This window comes from Balaenoptera ricei, chromosome 7, assembly GCF_028023285.1.
Source record: "Balaenoptera ricei isolate mBalRic1 chromosome 7, mBalRic1.hap2, whole genome shotgun sequence".
NCBI classification, from domain to species: Eukaryota; Metazoa; Chordata; class Mammalia; order Artiodactyla; family Balaenopteridae; genus Balaenoptera; species Balaenoptera ricei.
Window position 1 is genome coordinate 50,432,321 of NC_082645.1, and position 24,085 is coordinate 50,456,405.

At 41.3% G+C, this 24,085-nt stretch overlaps 1 long non-coding RNA gene across 2 annotated transcripts in view; it reads right to left on the bottom strand.

The window, feature by feature from the left end:
• The window catches only part of LOC132368507 (uncharacterized), a 155,013-nt gene that overhangs the window by 92,889 nt on the left and 38,039 nt on the right, over nucleotides 1-24,085 (bottom strand). The window contains exon 3 of one of the 2 annotated variants that reach the window (XR_009504114.1): nucleotides 3,944-3,996. The exons of the other annotated variant lie outside the window; for it this stretch is intronic. This is a non-coding gene — a long non-coding RNA (uncharacterized LOC132368507). The remainder of the gene's footprint in view (nucleotides 1-3,943; nucleotides 3,997-24,085) is intronic. 2 annotated transcript variants of the gene reach the window in all.

Consider the following 24,085-nt stretch of genomic DNA (forward strand, 5'->3'; position numbering starts at 1 on the left):
GGAGGGAGGAGATATGGGAACGTGTGTATATGTGTAGCTGATTCACTTTGTTATAAAGCAGAAACTAACACACCATTGTGAAGCAATTATACTTCAATAAAGATGTTTAAAAAAAATAAAAAATAAAAAATAAAATAAACCTAATTACCTCCCAAAGACCCCACCTCCAAATACCATCACATTGGGAGTTAGGGCTTCAACATACGTTTTTGCGGGAGACACATTCAGTCCAAAGCACCATGTCACTTGCCCATGCTCTGCTGCAAGGAAGGCTAGGAAAGCAAATATTTGGCATTTTCACCACCTTTGATAATAGAGACTTTACCTCATAGGATGAAAATTCCCCCAAACATAGACGCAGTGTCCAGGTATTGGGCAGTCAAAAATCACGACAAGTGTCTACTCCAGCCACAGCTTGCATTTCTTTAGTATCCTTCTCAAAGCTGAGCAGCATTGAACCCTGAGGTCTTCCTCCCCACTGATGTCATCCATAGTCAAAGTGATGCCATGGGGACAAATTTAAACAGCAGGACTTCAGACAGTTGGGAGAATGAGAATGTGAATATTAGCATTCCAGAGCTCCTTCCACTTAAGGTCTCTTTAGCCATACAGGGGTTCAAAGTAGGCAACAAATTCACTGATAAACTTAGAACAAAAGGAGAGGACTGTACCTACTATAAATTGCTTTGGTCTCTTGACTTTAAAGCAGAGTAGGAAACAATAGAAGAGAAAATGTGTCTCTGTATCCATTAATCAAGTGATGGCTTCCCAGGAAAACACTTGACACCTTAATAGTCATTGTTCAGTTAAACCTCAAATCTTTCCTACCAAATCCCCCTAATTTCAAACCTGCTGAGTTTATAGCAGTCAGTGTATGGTACTTTAGTACCATAGTGCTGGGCAAAAAAATACGAGGAAAATGTTGATTAAAAAAAAAAAAATCCCAGGACCATAATCCAAGGAAAAGCTGAAGAACACAAAACATACAAGTTGACCCCGCACAACCTGAAATGAAAGATTTCATCTATTACTCATCAGACCACCCAAGGCTGCAATACTGACTGAGACATGTGACCTTAACAGAGAGCTGGGAATCATTCCCAGGCACCAGGCACTTGCCTTGATGGGGACAGTGTTGGCTTTTCGTGACCCCTACGCTGGACACTGAGAACCCACCAAGAATTTACGTGCCAGGCACTTTGCTTAGTACTTTGATGAAAAATCAAGGTGAAAAAAAATGCCATCTCTGATACCGCCAAGTTTATAATCTATAGGAAACTAGACAGCAAGAATTCAAATTGCTGTAAGGTAGAACGTGATAAACGTCCTGAGGGCGGTGTCAAGTGCATGAGGATTCCGCGGAGGGAGACAGCAGGGAACTCAAAAAAGGCAAAGGACAGGAAAGAGTAAATGCAACGTCTAAAGCCTCCTTCATGACTGCAAGTCATTTTCACAGATTATTAAATATAGTTAAGGCTGCAACAGACCCTGCAGGTCGTCCAGAACAATCTGTTCTTTTTGTGCTTAAAGAAAATGAGGCTCTCAAGAAGGTGAGAAGCAGAGTCCGAATTAGAACCCAAGTTTCCTGACTCCGAAACCCATTTGATTCCTCTATAGTCATGAGAGATTTATGAAAAGAAAATTTTCCTATCCATTCTTGTGCCCTGAACACCGCTATGCCCTTATACCCTAAACATTGAGAGAGGCCATTTGATCTTGTCCCTTGGTGGTGTGTCACTGAGGTGCACATGTCTGGGGAGGAGGGCGCTCACAGGGACCCAGCAGAGACGCCTACTTAGCTTAGCTGAGGCACTGATAGACCCACCATTCTATGAAAGCCCTTCCGCACATAGCCTCCTGGAGACAACTGGGAGAGGCACAGAGATTGCCAATATCTGATCCAGGGGACTGAGGCTCTGAAGGGACAAGTGAAAATTCAATCTAGATTGAGCCGGTTTGGCTGTAGTCGTGTCTGAGCGGGTGTGAACTCAGGTGTCTCAGGTTCAGGATGTCATCAGGTGACACCTAAGGACACAGTACAGGGCACACTTGGCAGCAGCAGGGAAAGGACTGTGAACACCGCACAGCTTGTCCACAGCCAAGGATCAGAGCCAAGGGGGCCTAATTAACCTTTGAAATGATCGCTTCACAAAGAGGAGGTTGATTCCTCCTTGGTTCTGTCCCCTCCCCAACTCTGGCAAAAGATTCCACCCAGTAATTCGCTGGTAATATTCCACATCATTTCCTTTCCAGGAAGCTCCAGAGTTTCATATAGCCTTGATACGGCCACGCTGATTTTTCTTTTTCTCTATTTTCTGGGTTTCGTGCTTTTGTTCTTGTTTTGTTTTGTTTACTGTTTGGTTTTGGTCCCCAAAGGAGGCCCTCATTATCTAATCTAGGGGATACCCCTCTTGATTTTCAGATATTTTCTTCCCTTTAATGTCAGGACCATGAACCAGCTATGAGCAAGTATCTTGACCACAGGCTGGAGTCTCTGGGTCTTCATGGAATGAAGTAGACATAGAAATGCTCATGATTGTCACCCTACTGGCACTGAGGCTTTCTTGTGGGAACTTATTTCCTGCAAACAATGGACCCTCTGGAGTTAGTTGTGACTGGTTTGGTCTCACTAGCATCTTTGCTGCCACCAAAAGCAAAACGATTCTCGGTACATTATAACCTGCTCCAATTACCCCACCTGCCAGCTCCCAAATCCTTAACTATTACAAACTTTGTGACGATGACTCTATAATAACCTCTGCCACGCGCTGAAGTCTGCATGGCATGTCTTTTCATGGAGGATTTCCTTAACTGGGCATCACAGGCAACTTTTCTCTCCTATTGACCAGATCAAGCGAGTTGCGGCTGGGTTCAGAATCAAGACGAGAATGATGAGAAGCTCTTCACCTCCCTCCGCCAGCCCTGCCAACAAACGTAGTTTATCTTGCTACCAAAAGAAAGTGCACCAACTAGGCTTCACTCTGCATGAGCTTTATGTTTTCAGCCCCGACATCTAAGCCTTGGGGAGGCAGCCTGATCAGCATAAGAATCAGTTTTTTTCACATTTTACAGAATAAATTAAAACAGGAAATATTTGGATTAGATAACAAGTTAGCGTAAGGAAGAATTTCCTAGTTGGGAGTTTGAACACTGAAACATTAATGGGATGTTCCTCTGGACTCCTTTCAGATTAAGGTTGCTAACATCCCGTCATGTGCAATGAAACTAGATAATAGAAGGAAGAGAAACTCACATTTCTTGCTTAGATATTCCTAATGGCTCATGTCACTTATACCCTCTGCACTGTGAGGGAGGTATTAAGGTACCTACATTTTACAGATGAAGAAACAGTAACTTTCTCAAATTCATACATTTTAAAACAGAAAGTCAAAGTTCTACCTAAAGCTGTCAGATATCAAAGTTCATAATTTTTCCAGTACAGCAATTCATCCAAAGAGGGCCACGTTATCATTTCATTATAGCCCTCTGATTCCGCAATTCCATTCTTTAAACCCCTTGTCTAGCACCATCAGACCTTTTAATTCTTTGTCAGTAAGCCAGTATTTGCCTGTAGAATTTGCCTTGGTGAAAAATATCAGATATTCTAAAATATCTTGGGAGATAGAAACACTTAAAAAAAAATAATAAAGTAAAATAACTGTAGATGTAAAATCCATGGTGTAATAACACCCTATGGCCTGACAAGGGCGACAGGACATGGCGGGGGGCAGGGAGCAACTTCCTGAAAACTGTCTCAGCCCCAGATGCCGGGTCTGTTTCATAAAAATAGGGAAGAAATGAGGAACTGAGCAAGATGTCGAAAGCCCTGATCAACTGGTAATTGTCCTCAGTTCTACACCCATAATAAATGGTGACAAATTCATTCGAGAAATCCTGTCTTGTCAACAGAGATCTTGGGAGGTCAGAAATCGAGTTCACATACCCTGGTGCAGACAGTCTTCTGATCAGCTGGTCCGGCTATGGCTCTCTTGAGTTCTAGGATTTGGAATAAAGAGGTGTGGTTCAGTTTAAGAAGCCCCCAAGTCCACGTTGGTACAAACAGGACTTTCTCATTGTCATCTCAAAACAAAGGTACTCTTTTGAAAGTTCGGTAACCCAGTATTTAAGATCTCTGTGAAAGGACTGTTCCTCGTTGACTGCCCATCCCCCTCCAACTCCATCCTTGATTGGCTCCAGAGATGGCTGGTAGATAGGATTCTCCCCAGGGCAAAGGCGGGTCACAGGATGCTACCTCCCACTCCCTTGCCCCTGGCACCCACCACTAATTGATTATAGTGCTCTTTCCTGCTGAGGCCAGATGCAGCCTCAGAATCCTTCTCAGCATAGCTCCAGGCAACCACTACCAATCATTTGGAGTTGGCACTCAAAAGGAAATCTATTTTGCTAAATTGCCCTAGGCACTTCTCAACAGTGTTTCAAAACCCCTTGTCAAATGTTGTGTGCCCATCCTCCCAGAATCTGAGCCATTGTTCAGAGAAACACCCAATAGGAGATGAAAGAAGAGTTTTGTTAATTACTACCTTAAAAAAAAAAAGACTTGAGAATAATTTACTCAAGCATTTAACAACACCAAAATGTCTGCTTCTATGTTCTAGGCCCTGTACTATTCTTTACAGATACAAAGAAGAGTAAGACATATTTCTTATTCTCAAGATGCTCACAGTCTAGAAAGAGATAGAAACAAATAAATCCTGATGTGTTCTCTGATAGCTACACCTCAATCAGCAAGGCCAAAAGGAGGCACAACCCTTATCTACTTAAACACACACACACACACACACACACACACACACACACACCCCACCATTCCTTACATTCACACCTAACTGCCTGAGGAAACTCATCCCTCTTTCTTGTTTCACAAGAACTATTATTCTTGCATCAGAAAGCTACTTGGGCAGACTGAAATATACAGAAGCTGGGGAATGTGTGCTCCTCTGATTAATTAACACATGATCTGGTAAAGAGTTCCACTTGGTTTTCAAGTTTCCAGATTTTTCTCCCAGACTTCTTGAAACTTCAATAAGAAAATTTTTTTTCTCAGCCCATTTCAGCATCACCAGCTGGGACTAATTACTTAAGCAGTCTTCTTTTTTTTTTTTTTTTTTTTTTGGCTGTGTTGGGTCTTTGTTGCTGCATGCCGGCTTTCTCTAGTTGCGGCGAGTGAGGGCTACTCTTCGTTGCGGTGCGTGGGCTTCTCACTGCGGTGGCTTCTCTTGTTGTGGAGCACGGGCTCTAGGCATATGGGCTGCAGTAGTTGTGGCTCACGGGCTCTAGAGCACAGGCTCAGTAGTTGTGGCGCACGGGCTTAGTTGCTCCGTGGCATGTGTGATCTTCCCTGACAAGGGATCGAACCGTGTCCCCGGCATTGGCAGGAGGATTCTTAACCACTGCGCCACCAGGGAAGTCCCTTAAGCAGTCTTATCGATCATTCAAGTGCCCGTGAATCACCGGGGATTTGTTAAAATGCAGATTTTTATTCACAAGGGCTAGGATTTATTCCTTGTCTCTTAACTTTTTTTCCATCTCTTTATCTCTTTGTGCTGTATTTTGAGAAATTTTGAGAGTTGGTATTATAGTGCAGTGATTAAATACAAGGGCTCTCCTTGAATTCAAGACTAGTTGTATGACTTTGGATAAATTACTTATCTTCTCTTTGTCTTGGTTTCCTAATCAGTAAAGTGGGGACATATAATTCTTGTAAGAATTAAATGAGATAATACATGGTAAATGCTTGAATAATACCTGGCACATAGTAAGCACTCAATATATATTAGATAATATTAGTTTTTCTTCAGCTCAATTTTATGCTTCACTAATTCACTCTTCAGTTATGTCCAGTCCATTATGTTTAGTTTTGTTCTTTCAACAACCTTATTTTTCACTAAATTGGTTCTTTTCCATAATATTCTATTCTGGATTCATAGAATCTTATTCTTACTTCATAAGCTCTTGCTCTTGTTTTATACATACTTTCACTCCTTTATCTCCTCAAGGTTATTAAATATATTTACAGTTTTTGCTACTTCTTCTTTACTTCCTCGGGTGTAAATTCTTTCTTTTATTATGCTTTCCCTTTATATCTGGAGGGTGTTAGCTATGGACTCATTACGGTCAGGAGATTTTTCAAGGCTCTCTGCTGGATTACCATTTCCACATACAAAGTTTGAGCAGGGCATAGCACCGATACACAAGCTTGCTCAGGTAGCTGTGGAAAGGACACCCTGCCAGGAGGTACGGTTCCAGACCTTGTTCCTGCAGGTGCAACACACTCTAGCGCTAACACAGGTGTTGCTATTCTGACTCCTGGCCTTGTGCTGGCTGTCCAGCTTCAGCTGGTTCCCATTGGCAGACTGGCAGGGCAGTTCCACCCCAGCAGCCTCCGGCCGCGTGCAGACCTACCTTCTTGGACCCTTTTCTTATGTCCTCCAGTTCAGCCATTTATTCATTCAACTGCTCTGAGCCTGACCTGGCATTTTTCTCTTTGGTTTCATTCTCAGGCTCCTCTCGTATGCCTTACCTCTTCCCACCCTCCCCTGTTCCAAGTTTTCCCCTTAACTCTGTCCTTAACATTATACTTTCATTTAACGAAACAAGATAGTCTTTATCAGAAATACTTAGGGACACATTTGTTTTCCCCTCCTGACCTCTCTAGCCCCAGGTTGCAGAGGCTTACAAACCTGTCATGCCATACGCTCAAAAACCTACAATCTCTCGAAGCCCCTCATTTCTCTCTACAGGAATCCTTGCAAGAGACACCAATACCAGAAGCTATTTGGGCTTTGGCACCACCAATCACTTGGCATGACAGCAAGTCCTGAATCCAGGAAGTGGGGGTGGGGGGCAATAGAAGTGCCAGGAAGTGAAGGAGATTACCATATTCATACAGATCTCAGCTCTCTTCAACCCCTCCCCTTGCTATATGGCTTTCTCTTCATATTTACTGAAGACTTCCCCTACAAGATATATAGGTTAGATATAGCGCCACAGAGAACATTAACCATCATCACAACTTCATGGTAGACACATTTTTCCTCCCTCAATAGTATGGACTGGACTTAGAAACTTTTTCTTCCTCCAATCACATATATGTGAAAAAAGTTAACTTGTGTGTGTGCACATATGTGTGTATGTATACACACACACACACACACAAGTCTCAAGATGAAATAAATTGTACGGTAATACTGGCTGCCTTCTTCCATGATTCATTTCCTCCTTTTCCATATGCTCTCTGCCTACATAAATACCTTTAGCCTGTTCATTAATTCCTTGGTAAATATATTCAATTCTTCCCTCTGTTCCTTTTCTCCAACACTCCAGTTGCTTTTTAGAGGTTTTAGCTCTAACCTTATGCTCTCTGTCTCTCTAACCCCACAGTGATTGTCACTATCTTTCTGTGTTTCTCTTTCCTCAAAGTCTTGTAAAATATAAAATACTGCAAAGCAGTGGTGTTCCTGGGATTTAGCATTTGGGGTGGCAGATGGGGTGGTAACGAATCTGCTCATGGGGGCTGGTACATCCCCCAGCAGTCTCAGCCCACTGCATACATTTTGAATTAAAAATATGAACGATAATGGAATTAGAAGCACATTAATGTGGCATTTAATCTATTGAGGAGTAGGTGAGAAAACAAACTCTTTACTAATACTTAATCCAACACAACTAACATATAGCTAAACATAATCTCCTTGATAGCAAACAGCTATGAAGATTTAGCTTCTCTGGTCTCACTACAACTTAGCCATCGGTGGAGAAGGCTTTGGCAAAGGAGTAGCTCCAGCCCAGGAAGTTGAGGTTGGCTGCCAACCATGTTTCCTTTAGACTTTCTTCTTGAACCCTGGTTACCCCCTGCTCTTTCCACCCCAACTAGCCACAGACCCATTTTATGATAAGCCAGGACAGCTGTTGCTTATTCTTAACGTTATAATTATTCCTCTTTATATATCCCCCATCTAGATTTTGTAAACTCTTTTGATGACAAGGACTATGTTGATCTCCTGCCATGGGATGCATGGTGTGCATAGTAGGTGGAAAGTAAGCTATGTTTGTCGAGCAATACACTGTGCAAGCATTTCACTTACAGATTCTTGGGTATCCATCACAGCAACCTATGTCCATAGATGTCATCATGTCATAGATGTCATAAAGGTGAAGGAACTTTACTGAAATCACAGGGCTAGTAAGAGAGCCTGGATGCGAACTCCAATTTTCTTAACTCTAAAACATGTATTCTTTACACCACATTATGCCACAGAGTGCTGAACAAATGCATGCTGAATGATCAATGGATCCATCCATCCTGGATCCAAGGCACTTCAGTTCTGCCAGCTCAACTCTCTGATTGCAAAATAAAGGGTGGTCACTTAACCATGGATGTGAAACAACATGAGTGTTCTGTGAAAAGAACAACACTGGGTTCTAATTTAAATTGTCAGCATTTAGATATGGAAAAAACTGCACAGCAGCAATTCTCCCTATAAGGCTAGAAGGCATATCAGTTTTATTATCCCATCTGACAATTGACTGAATGGAAACAGAGAGACTTAGAGATGAGAGGCCTGGGTCAATGTCACATGGGCCGTTGTTGTCAATCTAGAATTAGAACCAAGAGCTTTTGCAAGCTGCATCCTCTGCTCAGTCACCCATAATTTTTCAAATACTAATGTACAATTATTCACCCCAAACACTAATGGAAACTGTGCACCAGGAGGAAACCTTTATTATCAATTAACCAGTATTGAATCCCTATCTAGGACAGACACTGCGCAGGTGCTTTTGGGTTTTCTAGAGTAGAAAAACAGACCTCAGCCCCAGCCTCCTTTGTGATGTAACCATAGTGAAGCTAGAGAATTACATCAAGCACTGCAGATGGTATAGAATATCCTAATTACAATTCCAAATTGCACTAAATGCTTTTCTAAACAGCCAAAACCCCAGATAAATTAATTTGAAAGGACATATAAAATTGCAGTCATAGGGAGATAAGGCTTTCATTAGCAATTCTTTCCATTTTGCCTGACCACTTCCAAGTAACTTTTAGATCACTAAGGACACACACACACACACACACACACACACAATTTTCTATGGCTTATAAAAAAAGAAAAAGCATTTCCATTATGTTCTGTTTCCTTTGAAGAATTCCCTGAGGAATTCTTCTAAAGTTGAGGCAAATCAGCATACACAGATACAGCCATTTACAATCTCCTTGGAAACTAGAATTCCTGGCCAATTCAGGCAGCAAGCAGCAAAATGTTTTCTCCAGGTTTACTTGAAGAGAGAAAAATATTGTGAAAAATGCAAAGGAAGGTGTATGTTGGGTTTCAGGGTCTGATGTGCTCTCCTCCAGGGGCCTACGCTTCCATGCACCAGGAAGACTGCACCAGGAAGTTTTATGCCAAGTCTACCTGCTGTGCCATCAAAATGAAATAAGCTAAAGAAAAATGATGATAATAAAAATGACTACCATTTATAGAGCCCTTAACAGATGCAGGCACTACACCGAGAAATTTATTTACATTCTCGCAACCACCCTAGGACGGAGGCATCATTTCCCTCATTTTACACACTAAGGAATGGAGGCCCAGTGATGTTAAGGAACTCACCTAAGGTCACACAGCTAATATGACTGGATGGCCATCAACCCAGGTCTATCTCTTCCCTGACTCAAAAGCCATGCAACAGTGCCCGTGCTCAGAACACACACTATATTCTCACAGGCACAACAGCGTTGTCAATAAGACCACCTTGACTGTCCCTCCACAGTTCAATGATGTAGTTAATGCCAAGCTTCAGGGGGGATTTTCCACTGAAAATGCTTAAAAGCAACCACGGGTTTTCAGTGCAGACACAGAACCGCTAAAGTAAAGAGAGAGGAACACCCCATTGTAAAGCAATTATACTCCAATAAAGATGTTAAAAAAAAAAAAAAAAAAAGAAAGACAAAGGAGATGTTTCCCCAGATCGTATGGCCATCTACCTATTTACCTATACTTCATGACGCCCTTTGGCACAGATCTATACCATACGGGAAAATCCACAATAAGGAAAGCAACTTATTTGTGCTCTACCTCTAGATGGACACAAAGATTGAGGCGTAGTGACACACTCACGCACACACAAATGGAATACACAGATTTGTTTTGACAATCTATGATACTACAAAAATATTTATGAATGTAAGCTGCAGCAAAGTGCATCCATCTTCCAAAAGCACACACACCCCGCCAAAGACTGCTTAGATGTGGGGAAGGTGAGAATACCCCCTCAGAATCAACTGCCCTCGGGCTAAGAGGGTGCATAGGAGGGAAGCCTCCAGTTTTCTATGATCAGGATTTCTCATCATGGCGTTCTTTTCACAGAACACTTGTGTTCTTCACATCCACGGTTAAGTGACCACCCTTTATTTTGCAATCAGAGAGTCGAGCTGGCAGAACTGAAGTGGCTTGGCAGCTGCGGAGATGAAGCTCAACTGAACAAACAGATTCTTAAGTGATGCTTAGACGGGAGAACTTGGACACGGTTCAGATTTTTTTTTAATTCATTTAAATGTGTGATTGAATCCTACTCATTACCCTCTCGGCAGTATATTATATATTCAGCTCTTTATTGTATAATAATGCTGAGGGTGGAAAATAAGAAAGGTACAATATTACCAACTCTTCTTATTATAGAAAGAAGAGCAGCTTTGTTTATGTCATAAACAATAGTCAATAAATGCACATAACAAGTTAATTTTTCACAGCAATCCGTACCCAGAACTTGAAATATGCTATTTTGTTCTTTGGTCCAAATTTCTTGAGACAAATAAATCCTTCTGCACAGTAATCATACTGAAATCTTGGAGTAAACAGCATATAAGAGCGTACAGGCCCGGTTTAGAATGGTGCTTAGTGCAGACGGGTGACAGATGACTTTACCACCGCACCGCTCACACCTCTCTGACCTCCTTTCTCAGCACCCTCCTCTACTCACTCTTGCTGCCGCAGCCACGCGGACCCACCTGCTTCCCGCGAGTGGCCCAAATACGCTCCCTCTGCTTGGCCTCAGGGTCACTGCACTTGCCCTTTCCTCTGCCTGAGACCTTCCTGCCCCAGGTAGCCACGTTAAGCCCTCACTTCTTTCAAGTGTCTGCTCAAATGCCACCTTACATCTTCCTCCAGCATTCTCTCTCCTCCTAACCTACTAGTTACTTTCTGTATATTTTCTGATATATATTCATTTGATTCTTGACTCTCTTCTCCTACTCGAAGATAAGCTGGGGGCGCAAGGGACTTTGTTCACTGCTGTAACCTCAGCACCTGGAATGGTACTCGCACAAGGTAAGTGCTCGGGAGGGAATAAATGAATGGATGGCACCAGAGCCAGTTTAGGGCTAGGGGTACAACAGGGGTGGCTGCCTCAGGTGTCAGCCGATAACAGGTGGCACAGACACCCCTGGAAAAGTAACGAGACGGAGAGTATTTATCTTAGAGCTCTCAAGAAAAATCTTGTAAATTTTTTTCCTTCCACATTTCTTTAATTGAAGTATAGTTGATTTACAATGTTGTGTTAGTTGCAGGTGTACAGCAAAGTGATTCAGTTACACATATACATATATCAAATGAAGAATTGGATTCACCACATGGGGCTGGGGGAGAATGAGCCTCCCCCAACGGAAGTGTTAGATAAACTACCCTCTAAGGAGGGTGAGTACAATTAGCTCTAAGGGCTTTTCTTTTACGGAGTGGAGTTCACAAGTTTGGGTCAGAGCAGAATTGCCTGTGTCTAACTAAGAGAGACCAAAAACAGCCACCAGTGGTTCTTCTTCCCCTCCCTTCCCCACGTTCTGCTCAGCCCCTCCTCTAAATTAATGCTGCATGAAGAGTTAAATAATACTGGTTTGAAGGAGTGCCATGTCATCTGCCTGCCCTGTGTACCCACGTACCTCTCCTCTGTTTCAGGACCTATAGTACTTTTCAGTTACCTTTTGGATCCCATTCAAACTCCTCAGCTTTGGCACTCAATTCCTGGAACCCGACTGTATTCCTTTACATGGCACAAGGGACTTTGCATATAGAATTAAGATTACTGACCGTAGGGAGATTAACCAAGATGGCGGAGTAGAAGGACGTGCTCTCACTCCCTCTTGCGAGAGCACCAGAATCACAACTGGCTCCTGGAAAATCATTGACAGGAAGACCCTGGACTTCACCAAGGAGGATACCCCACGTCCACGGACAGAGGAGAAGCCACAGTGAGACGGTAGGAGGGGCGCAATCAGAGTAAAATCAAATCCCATAACTGCTGGGTGGGTGACTCACAGACTGGCGAACACTTATACCACAGAAGTCCACCCACTGGAGTGAAGGTTCTGAGCCCCACGTCAGGCTTCCCAACCTGGGGGTCCGGCAACGGGAGGAGGAATTCCTAGAGAATCAGACTTTGAAGCCTAGTGGGAATTGATTGCAGGACTTTGACAGGACTGGGGGAAACAGAGACCCCACTCTTGGAGGGCACACACAAAGTAATGTGTGCATCGGGACCCAGGGGAAGGAGCAGTGACCCTGGGGGAGACTGAACCAGACCTACCTGCTGGTGTTGGGGGGTCTCCTGCAGAGGCGAGTGGTGGCTCTGTTCCACCGTGGGGATAAGGACACTCGCAGCAGAGGTTCTGGGAAGTTCTCCTTGGCGTGAGCCCTCCCAGAGTCTGCCATTAACCCCACCAAAGAGCACGGGTCGGCTCCAGTGTTGGGTTGCCTCAGGCAAAACAACCAACAGGGAGGGAACCCAGCCCCACCCATCAACAGTCAAGTGGATTAAGGTTTTACTGAGCTCTGACCGCCACAGCAACAGGGAGGGAACCCAGCCCCACCCATCAACAGTCAAGTGGATTAAGGTTTTACTGAGCTCTGACCGCCACAGCAACAGTCAGCCCTACCCACCACCAGAGCCTCCCATCAAGCCTCTTAGATAGCCTCAACCACCAGAGGGCAGACAACAGAAGCAAGAAAAACTATAATCCTGCAGCCTGTGGACCAAAAACCACAGTTACAGAAAGATAGAGAAAATGAAAAGGCAGAGGGCTATGTACCAGATGAAAGAACAAGAAAAAACCCCAGAAAAACAACTAAATGAAGTGGAGATAGGCAACCTTCCAGAAAAAGAATTCAGAATAATGAGAGTGAAGATGATCCAGGACCTCGGAATAAGAATGGAGGCAAAGATTGAGAAGATGCAAGAAATGATTAACAAAGACCTAGAAGAATTAAAGAACAAACAAACAGAGATGACCAATACAATAACTGAAATGAAAACTACACTAGAAGGAATCAATAGCTGAATAACTGAGGCAGAAGAACGGATAAGTGACCTGGAAGACAGAATGGTGGAATTCACTGCTGCGGAACAGACTAAAGAAAAAAGAATGAAAAGAAATGAAGACAGCCTAAGAGACCTCTGGGACAACATTAAACGCAACAACATTCGCATTATAGGGGTCCCAGAAGGAGAAGAGAGAGAGAAAGGACCAGAGAAAGTATTTGAAGAGATTATAGTCGAAAACTTCCCTAACATGGGAAAGGAAATAGCCACCCAAGTCCAGGAAGCGCAGAGAGTCCCATACAGAATAAATCCAAGGAGAAACACGCCGAGACACATAGTAATCAAAGTGGCAAAAATTAAAGACAAAGAAAAATTATTGAAAGCAGCAAGGGAAAAACGACAACATACAAGGGAACTCCCATAAGGTTAACAGCTGATTTCTCAGCAGAAACTCTGCAAGCCAGAAGGGAGTGGCATGATATACTTAAAGTGATGAAAGGGAAGAACCTACAACCAGGATTACTCTACCCGGCAAGGATCTCATTTAGATTTGTTGGAGAAATCAAAAGCTTTACAGACAAGCAAAAGCTAAGAGAATTCAGCACCACTAAACCAGCTCTACAACAAATGCTAAAGGAACTTCTCTAAGTGGGAAACACAAGAGAAGAAAAGGACCTACAAAAACAAACCCAAAACAATTAAGAAAATGGTCATAGGAACATACATATCGATAATTACCTTAAACGTGAATGGATTAAATGCCCCAACCAAAAGACATAGACTGGCTGAATGGATACAAAAACAAGACCCATATATATGCTGTCTACAAGAGACCCACTTGAGACCTAGGGACACATACAGACTGAAAGTGAGGGGATGGAAAAAGATATTCCATGCAAATGGAAATCAAAAGAAAGCTGGAGTAGCTATACTCATATCAGATAAAATAGACTTTAAAATAAAGAATGTTAAAAGAGACAAGGAAGGACACTACATAATGATCCAGGGATCAATCCATGAAGAAGATATAACAATTATAAATATATATGCACCCAACATAGGAGCACCTCAATACATAAGGCAACTGCTAACAGCTATAAAAGAGGAAATCGACAGTAACACAATAATAGTGGGGGACTTCACTTACACCAATGGACAGATCATCCAAAATGAACATAAATAAGGAAACAGAAGCTTTAAATGACACAATAGACCAGAGAGATTTAATTGATATATATAGGACATTCCATCCAAAAACAGCAGATTACACGTTCTTCTCAAGTGCGCACGGAACATTCTCCAGGATAGATCACATCTTGGGTCACAAATCAAGCCTCAGTAAATTTAAGAAAATTGAAATCATATCAAGCATCTTTTCTGACCACAACGCTCTGAGATTAGAAATGAATTACAGGGAAAAAAACGTAAAAAGGACAAACACATGGAGGCTAAACAATACGTTACTAAATAACCAAGAGATCACTGAAGAAATCAAAGAGGAAATAAAAAAATACCTAGAGACAAATGACAATGAAAACACGACGACCCAAAACCTATGGGATGCAGCAAAAGCGGTTCTAAGAGGGAAGTTTATAGCTATACAAGCCTACCTAAAGAAACAAGAAAAATCTCAAGTAAACAATCTAACCTTACACCTAAAGAAACTAGAGAAAGAAGAACAAACAAAACCCAAAGTTAGCAGAAGGAAAGAAATCATAAAGATCAGAACAGAAATAAATGACATAGAAACAAAGAAAACAATAGCAAAGATCAATAAAACTAAAAGTTGGTTCTTTGAGAAGGTAAACAAAATTGATAAGCCATTAGCCAGACTCATCAAGAAAAAGAGGGAGAGGACTCAAATCAATAAAATCAGAAATGAAAAAGGAGAAGTTACAACAGACACCGCAGAAATACAAAGCATCCTAAGAGACTACTACAAGCAACTTTATGCCAATAAAATGGACAACCTGGAAGAAATGGACAAATTCTTAGAAAGGTATAACCTTCCAAGACTGAATCAGGAAGAAACAGAAAATATGAACAGACCAATCACAAGTAATGAAATTGAAACTGTGATTAAAAATCTTCCAACAAACAAAAGTCCAGGACCAGACGGCTTCACAGGTGAATTCTATCAAACATTTAGAGAAGAGCTAACACCCATCCTTCTCAAACTCTTCCAAAAAATTGCAGAGGAAGGAACACTCCCAAACTCATTCTATGAGGCCACCATCACCCTGATACCAAAACCAGACAAAGACACTACAAAAAAAGAAAACTACAGGCCAATATCACTGATGAACATAGATGCAAAAATCCTCAACAAAATACTAGCAAACAGAATCCAACAACACATTAAAAGGATCATACACCACAATCAAGTGGGATTTATCCCAGGGATGCAAGGATTCTTCAATATACGCAAATCAATCAATGTGATACACCATATTAACAAATTGAAGAATAAAAACCATATGATCATCTCAATAGATGCAGAAAAAGCTTTTGACAAAATTCAACACCCATTTCTGATAAAAACTCTCCAGAAAGTGGGCATAGAGGGAACCTACCTCAACATAATAAAGGCCATATACGACAAACCCACAGCAAACATCATTCTCAATGGTGAAAAACTGAAAGCATTTCCTCTAAGATCAGGAACGAGACAAGGATGTCCACTCTCACCACTATTATTCAACATAGTTCTGGAAGTCCTAGCCACGGCAATCAGAGAAGAAAAAGAAATAAAAGGAATACAAATTGGAAAGGAAGAAGTAAAACTGTCACCGTTTGCGGATGACATGATACTACACATAGAGAATCCTAAAACTGCCACCAGAAAACTGCTAGAGCTAATTAATGAATATGGTAAAGTTGCAGGATACAAAATTAATGCACAGAAATCTCTTGCATTCCTATACACTAATGATGAAAAATCTGAAAGAGAAATTATGGAAACACTCCCATTTACCATTGCAACAAAAAGAATAAAATACCTAGGAATAAACCTACCTAGGGAGACAAAAGACCTGTATGCAGAAAACTATAAGTCACTGATGAAAGAAATTAAAGATGATACCAACAGATGGAGAGATATACCATGTTCTTGGATTGGAAGAATCAACATTGTGAAAATGAGTATACTACCCAAAGCAATCTACAGATTCAATGCAATCCCTATCAAATTACCAATGGCATTTTTTACGGAGCTAGAACAAGTCATCTTAAAATTTGTATGGAGACACAAAAGACCCCGAATAGCCAAAGCAGTCTTGAGGCAAAAAAATGGAGCTGGAGGAATCAGACTCCCTGACTTCAGACTATACTACAAAGCTACAGTAATTAAGACAATATGGTACTGGCACAAAAACAGAAACATAGATCAATGGAATAAGATAGAAAGCCCAGAGATTAACCCACGCACCTATGGTCAACTAATCTATGATAAAGGAGGCAAAGATATACAATGGAGAAAAGACAGTCTCTTCAATAAGTGGTGCTGGGAAAACTGGACAGCTACATGTAAAAGAATGAAATTAGAATACTCCCTAACACCATACACAAAAATAAACTCAAAATGGATTCGAGACCTAAATATAAGGATGGACACTATAAAACTCTTAGAGGAAAACATAGGAAGAACACTCTTTGACATAAATCACAGCAAGATCTTTTTTGATCCACCTCCTAGAGTAATGGAAATAAAAACAAAAATAAACAAGTGGGACCTAATGAAACTTCAAAGCTTTTGCACAGCAAAGGAAACCATAAACAAGACGAAAAGACAACCCTCAGAATGGGAGAAAATATTTGCAAATGAATCAACGGATAAAGGATTAATCTCCAAAATATATAAACAGCTCATTCAGCTCAATATCAAAGAAACAAACAACCCAATCCAAAAATGGGCAGAAGACCTAAATAGACATTTCTCCAAAGAAGATATACAGACGGCCACGAAGCACATGAAAAGATGCTCAACATCACTAATTATTAGAGAAATGCAAATCAAAACTACAATGAGGTATCACCTCACTCCTGTTAGAATGGGCATCATCAGAAAATCTACAAACAACAAATGCTGGAGAGGGTGTGGAGAAAAGGGAAACCTCTTGCACTGTTGGTGGGAATGTAAATTGATACAGCCACTATGGAGAACAATATGGAGGTTCCTTAAAAAACTAAAAATAGAATTACCATATGACCCAGCAATCCCACTACTGGGCATATACCCAGAGAAAACCGTAATTCAAAAAGACACATGCACCCGAATGTTCATTGCAGCACTATTTACAATAGCCAGGTCATGGAAGCAACCTAAATGCCCATCAACAGACGAATGGATAAAGAAGTTGTGGTACATATATACAATGGAATATTACTCAGCCATAAAAAGGAACGAAATTGAGTCATTTGTTGAGACGTGGATGGATCTAGAGACTGTCATACAGAGTGAAGTAAGTCAGAAAGAGAAAAACAAATATCGTATATTAATGCATGTATGCGGAACCTAGAAAAATGGTACAGATGAGCCAGTTTGCAGGGCAGAAGCTGAGACACAGATGTAGAGAATGGACATATGGACACCAAGGGGGGAAAACTGCGGTGAGGTGGGGATGGTGGTGTGCTGAATTGGGCGATTGGGATTGACATGTATACACTGATGTGTATAAAACTGATGCCTAATAAGAACCTGCAGTATAAAAAAACAAACAAAACAACTAATACTAAACTTTCATTGGGTTATTTGTATGGAAATATGTTAATATAAATGTTTCAGACATTACATGAAATTTCTAAAAATAAAAAAAAAAAAGATTACTGACCGTAAAATAGGGAGTTTAGGAGATTATCTGATTAGGCCCAATGTAATCAATCATATGGGCCTTTAAAAGAGGAACAGGAAAGCAGAAGAATCAGAGAGACGTAGCAGAAGAGGGAGGCAGAGGGGTGATTCAAGGTGTGAGAAAGACTCAAACTGCCACTGTCGGCTTTGAAGATGGAGGAAAGGGACCACAAGCAAAGAATGTAGGTGGCCTCTAGAAGCTGAGAACAGCTTCCCACCAACAGCCAGCAAGGAGAGCGATACCTCAGTCCTAGAACCACAGCAGGTTAACTCTGCTAACAACCTGAGTGAGCCTGGAAGTGGGCTCTCCCCCAGAGTCCAGCCACGCCAGACCTTCACCTTGGCCATATGAGCTCAAAACGGAGAAACCAGTTGAGCTCACTGGACTTCTGACCTACAAAACCACAAGATAATAACTTTGTGTTCACATAAAACTGCTAAATTTGTGACAGTTTGTTATGACAGCAATAGAAAAATAATTCAAGACCTTTAGCAAACTGGATCCAACTTATACACCCAAAACATCCCATTGCTCTGAAACCTGTATCCACTGCTCTCGCCAACCTGTCTGCCTTCAGTCCATAACACGCTCATTTGTCATTAATCCAATACTGCCCCTCCACTCAAGATTTCTCTTGCCACACCAACTCAAAGCCAGTCCTCCAAGGCTGAGTCAGACCCAGGTCCCACCTCTTTCATCTTTTAATCTGGTTGTCTAACAGGACTTTCCACTTAGGGACTTCCAAATGTCACACTATGCTTCATGTAATTATGTATTTTTGTCAAATATCTTATCATTTTCTTTCCCAACAAAACTCTGAGCCCTTCATAAGCTGAAATCGTGTTGTCTTTGTGTCTGGCAAAGCACAAAACAGTGGATACATAGTGAACGATTCCCAGGAACGTACTCACTTCACTTTAAAATGACCACTGGGAGATGTTTTCCATGTAGAATATTTCTAATCTACTCATGTGACAGGATTAGCAAATTTTTTGTGTGTGTGACGGTAGTTGATTTCAGCTAGTATCAGAGATCAGATATGCAGATTTGATACAGTAATAGTAAGCACTTAATTTCATTTATTTCTATCTTGCCAGCACAGCGATCTCACCTGATGCCTACTTTTCCACTCCATCCTGATTCCATGGAATTTGGTACTAACAGCATGTAAGTCACAATCATACCACGTGGGGAGAGCTCATCTACCTTAGTTAGAGCAGTACCGCGTCTCATTGCCTAAACAACGTCTCCATCTTTCATTGCAGTAAATAGACCAGATAAACAATGACACCTGCTTTCTCTCAAGAATAAGTGCTCATAATAAAGAAAATTTGAAGTTTTTGTCTTGTTACTAAGAGGTTTTGAATCAGTACACACACAGTGAACAAACTTGCTCTATGGACCTCATAACAGCAATCTGAAGGTAGCAAGTTGTAAAATATTCCTTGTTCTGTCCTATGCTTAAAAACATGTATCTGTACATTTTATTTACCTCATATTTATCCTCACCACATTCTCACACATGATAACCAGCAGGTTCAGACAATGATTCAGTAAAAAAAAAAAAAAAAAAGTATATTTTTCATGGTAATGTTAATAGCTTTCATTATAAATTGTGTCCATTTTAATATAAAGTCATTCAGGGAACAGCTCCTAAGTACCACCTATATGGTTAAAACCTCCTATCCACTCTGTATGATTTAGCTAAGATTAAAACTGTTGGTTTCTCCCCTTCATCTTAGCATATGAAGCCCTCTTTCATCTGGCTTCTCCCGAACTTTCCAGCTTTGGTTCCCACCTACCTCTGACCCCACTGTTTCCAACAGCTCTGTAGTTTCTCACACGTGGACACGTAACATGAAGTATGGCCTCTGTGACCCGGCTCAAATGGTTTTCTTTGCCTAAAGTTTTTATCTCTTAACCCCCCAGCCTAGTTAACCCCAATTCAACTTTCAGAACTCAGTTTAAATGTCACTTCCTCCAAGAAGACTTTTTTACCCCTCTCCCCACTTAGACTTCCTTACCTCCTTAAAATCTATGACTTTCTTGAGGACAGGAATGAGATCTGAATTGTTTTCATAGCCTTGGGATTAAAAACAGTACCTGACACCCAATAGTCTCAATAAATAACTGTTGAATGAAAACGTTTCAAGTTCAGTGGTTGTTAACAACTCCTCAAGTAGCTCATAAGAAAACCAAAACATGGATGCAAATATTAAACATTGGTATAAGATGTATCACAGGATGGGATAAGTATATTAGCTTCCTATATCTGCCATAAAAATTACCACAAATGTGGTGTCTTGAAACAGAAATTTATTCTCTCACAGTTCTGGTAACCAGAAGTCCAAAATCAAGGTGCAGCCCACACTCACTCCAGGGCCTCTGGAGGAGAATTCTTTGCCTGCCTCTCTCCTAGCTTCTGATAGCTGCTGGCAATCCTAAGTGTTCCTAGCTTTTAACTACATCACCCCAATCTCTTCCTCCATCATCACATTGACTTCACCTCCGAATGTCTTCTTCTCTGTGTGTCTGTCTTACAAGGATATATGTGATTGAATTTAGTATCCACCAGGCTAACTCAAGGTAAACATCTCTCTCAAGATCCTTAACTTAATCATATTCTTTACCTTATAAGATAACATTTACTCTTTTACCATATAGTGTAATATTCACAGGTTCCAGGGATGAGGATGTGGACCTGTGTTTTCAGAGGTACCATTCAAGTACAACAGGTGTCGGTTAGTGGGGTATCCAAGAAGATCCAAGAAAAGTCATGGAAATTCAGAGGAAGGAGGACAAAGGGTTGGAGTGATGTCCACGGAGCCTTAACACTTCAAAGTGTCAAGGTAATTTGCTATCATGCATATGAACCCTTCTGTTTTGGTAATGGCCCCTTTGAGGTAGCACAGTGATGCTGATCTCGTTGAAGAAACTAAGGAATGGAAGGAACATGTGCATGTTACAGAAACACTAGTGATGGGGTTGCCATCGAAATTTAACTCTCCTCTCCTCTATCCTTTTTTTTTTTAACATCTTTATTGGAGTATAATTGCTTTACAATGGTGTGTTAGTTTCTGCTGTATAACAAAGTGAATCAGCTATACATATACATATATCCCCATATCTCCTCCCTCTTGCGTCTCCCTCCCACCCTCCCCATCCCACCCCTCTAGGTGGTCACAAAGCACGGAGCTGATCTCCCTGTGCTATGCAACTGCTTCCCACTAGCTATCTATTTCACACTGAGTAGTGTATATATGTCCATGCTACTCTCTCATTTCGTCCCAGCTTACCTTTCCTCCTCCCTGTGTCCGCAGGTCCATTCTCTACATCTGCGTCTTTATTCCTGTCCTGCCCCAAGGTACTTCAGACACTTTTTTTTTTTTTTAGATTCCATATATATATGTGTTAGCATATGGTATATGTTTTCCTCTTTCTGACTTACTTCACTCTGTATGACAGACTCTAGGTTCATCCACCTCACTACAAATACCTCAATTTCGTTTCTTTTTATGGCTGAGTAATATTCCATTGTATATATGTGCCACATCTTCTTTATCCATTCATCTGTCGATGAACACTTAGGTTGTTTCCATGTCCTGGCTATGCTTTATTATCTATACTTCGTTATCTTCCAAAATGAATTTGAGAGATTAAATGACAGACACAGCACAGAGCTTCTTCCCATTATTTAAGTAACAGTTTTTCATTTCTTCTTTCACTCCTGCTGAAGTTCTCTAGTGCAGATGCTAATTGCTACACACTGGACAAAAGGAACAGAGTAAGAAAAGCTGGGTGCTGCCCATAATCAACAAATATTGACGCAGCATCTGCCCTTTGCAAAATATTTTGAGGAATATGAAGATGAATTAGACACGCATTCATACTCAGGGAGCTAGCATCTCGTAGATGATGCAATCAGGTGACAAATTCAAGGCAGTGTGTCTTTAATGGTCCTCCAGAGAAGATGCTGTGGGGAGTTAGAGCAAGAGAAAGCATTCCTGGCTAAAGGCATCAGGAAAGAATTCATGGAGCAGTTGGCATTTGAACGGGGCATTGAAACGAAAGTTCTTTACTAAGTAGAGCTGGAGGTGGAGAAGAGGGGGAACATGGGCAAAGGTAATGTAAGCAGAAAGGAGAATATATACAAAAGTGCGGAGGGAAAAGACTATGAATTGTATTGGGAAACAACAAGAGATTCAGGGTATATGCAAGAGAACAGTGGAAGATAAAAATGAAAAGGAAAATTGTGATATGTGGTCCTCGACTATCAAGGAAATGATAAGGAATTTATTAAATAGGCATGGAGCTGTTGTTAAAGATATTTTGAATAAAGAAAAGACATAATCAGAGTTGTTTGGGAAGATTACTCCGGCAGGGGTGTGAAAGATGTATTAGATGGCGGGGGAGGCTAGATGCTGAAAGATCACTGCAATAGTACAGCCAAGAGCTAAATAGGGGTCTTGATTAGGAAAGCAGCCATGTGAAAGCCATGTGAAAGGAACAGAAGAAGTGAGAGCAATTTCAAAGGAAAACTCAATAGGACATAATGACTTACTGGGTATAGGGGACTGGAGATATAGGAGGAGTCAGAGATGAGTTTAAGAAACGATAATGTGATCCAGTGATGTCAGTGGAAGAATTTGGAAAGTCAGAAGGGGGAACAAGTTTAACAGCAAAAATGATTAACTTCGTTCGCAGGTGTTAAATTTCAAGAACCAGCAGGACATAAAATAAAGATGCCAAGAAAAGACATGATTGGAATATAAATGCAAGAAACATTCCATGGAGAAAATAACTGAAGTCGTAGAGATTTATGACGTCACAAAGGGAGAGAGAGAGTATATCCTAAAGCTTAAGGAACATCCATAATTAATGAGTGGTGGAAGGGTAGAAGCTAGCCAAGAAGACCGGGACCAAGAAGTGATTTCACCAAAGAAGTAAGAAGAGTCCAAATGCTGAAAAAGAACAGAATTCAAGGCAGAAGGGGATTTCATGGAAGGGTCATCAATATCAAATATTGCAAATTTCAAAAATGTATTATCAAGGCACAGATTGCATCTGTGTTTAGGAGGTCGTTTTTTTTCAATGGACACAGGGGCCAAATTGCAAGGGGATAAAGACTAATTGGTAATGAATAAGGCTTGTAGATAAATGATTCAAGAAGTTTAAGGGTAAAACACCAGAAGCCAATATCCGAGGAGGAATGGAGTCAAAAGAACGTTGATGTGTTTAGGTGTTTATTGCTATTTTTTTTTTCTTTTTAGAACAAATGGTTATATATACTCCAATCAGTGTTTAGTATCTAGTGCCTACCTTGTGCCCTTGTGCTCGTTGGTGAAATCCACAGATGATTAGAACTTGATCCTATGCTCAAGCAGTAAACAATTTAGTGGATAAACTAGAAATTTACATATGTTGCTCAACACAGTGTGGTAAGGACGGGATCAAGGTAAGTGGGAAGCTGTGGGAGCACCGGGGAGGGGCTTAGCCTGGTCTGAGACAAGGGAGGCAATGGTGCCAAAGGACCCCCTGGACAGGGGCTGCCACGTGAGTCTTGAAGGACTAGGAGTTAGACTGGCCTGTTTCAATAAAAGAGTGGGAAAGAGAATACTTCATATGTTTTCTGCAAAGACAAAGAACTTTAACAGGAAAGAAAAGCAGAAGCTGACGAGAGAGTAAATAAAGGCAGTTGAGTTCTGAGATGGGAAAGGATGAGATCAAGCAGGCCAGTAAAGGAATTTGCCTTTCCTGGGAAAAGACAACAGGGAAGGAGACAGAAATTGATGAAGAAATGGGGTGACGTTCAAGCAGTAAAGAAAGAGGCAGGGGAGCCAGGGATTCTGCCTCGTTCCTCTTTGAACAATGGAAGGTCAACCATCTCCTGAGAGCAGGGTGGGGTCTGG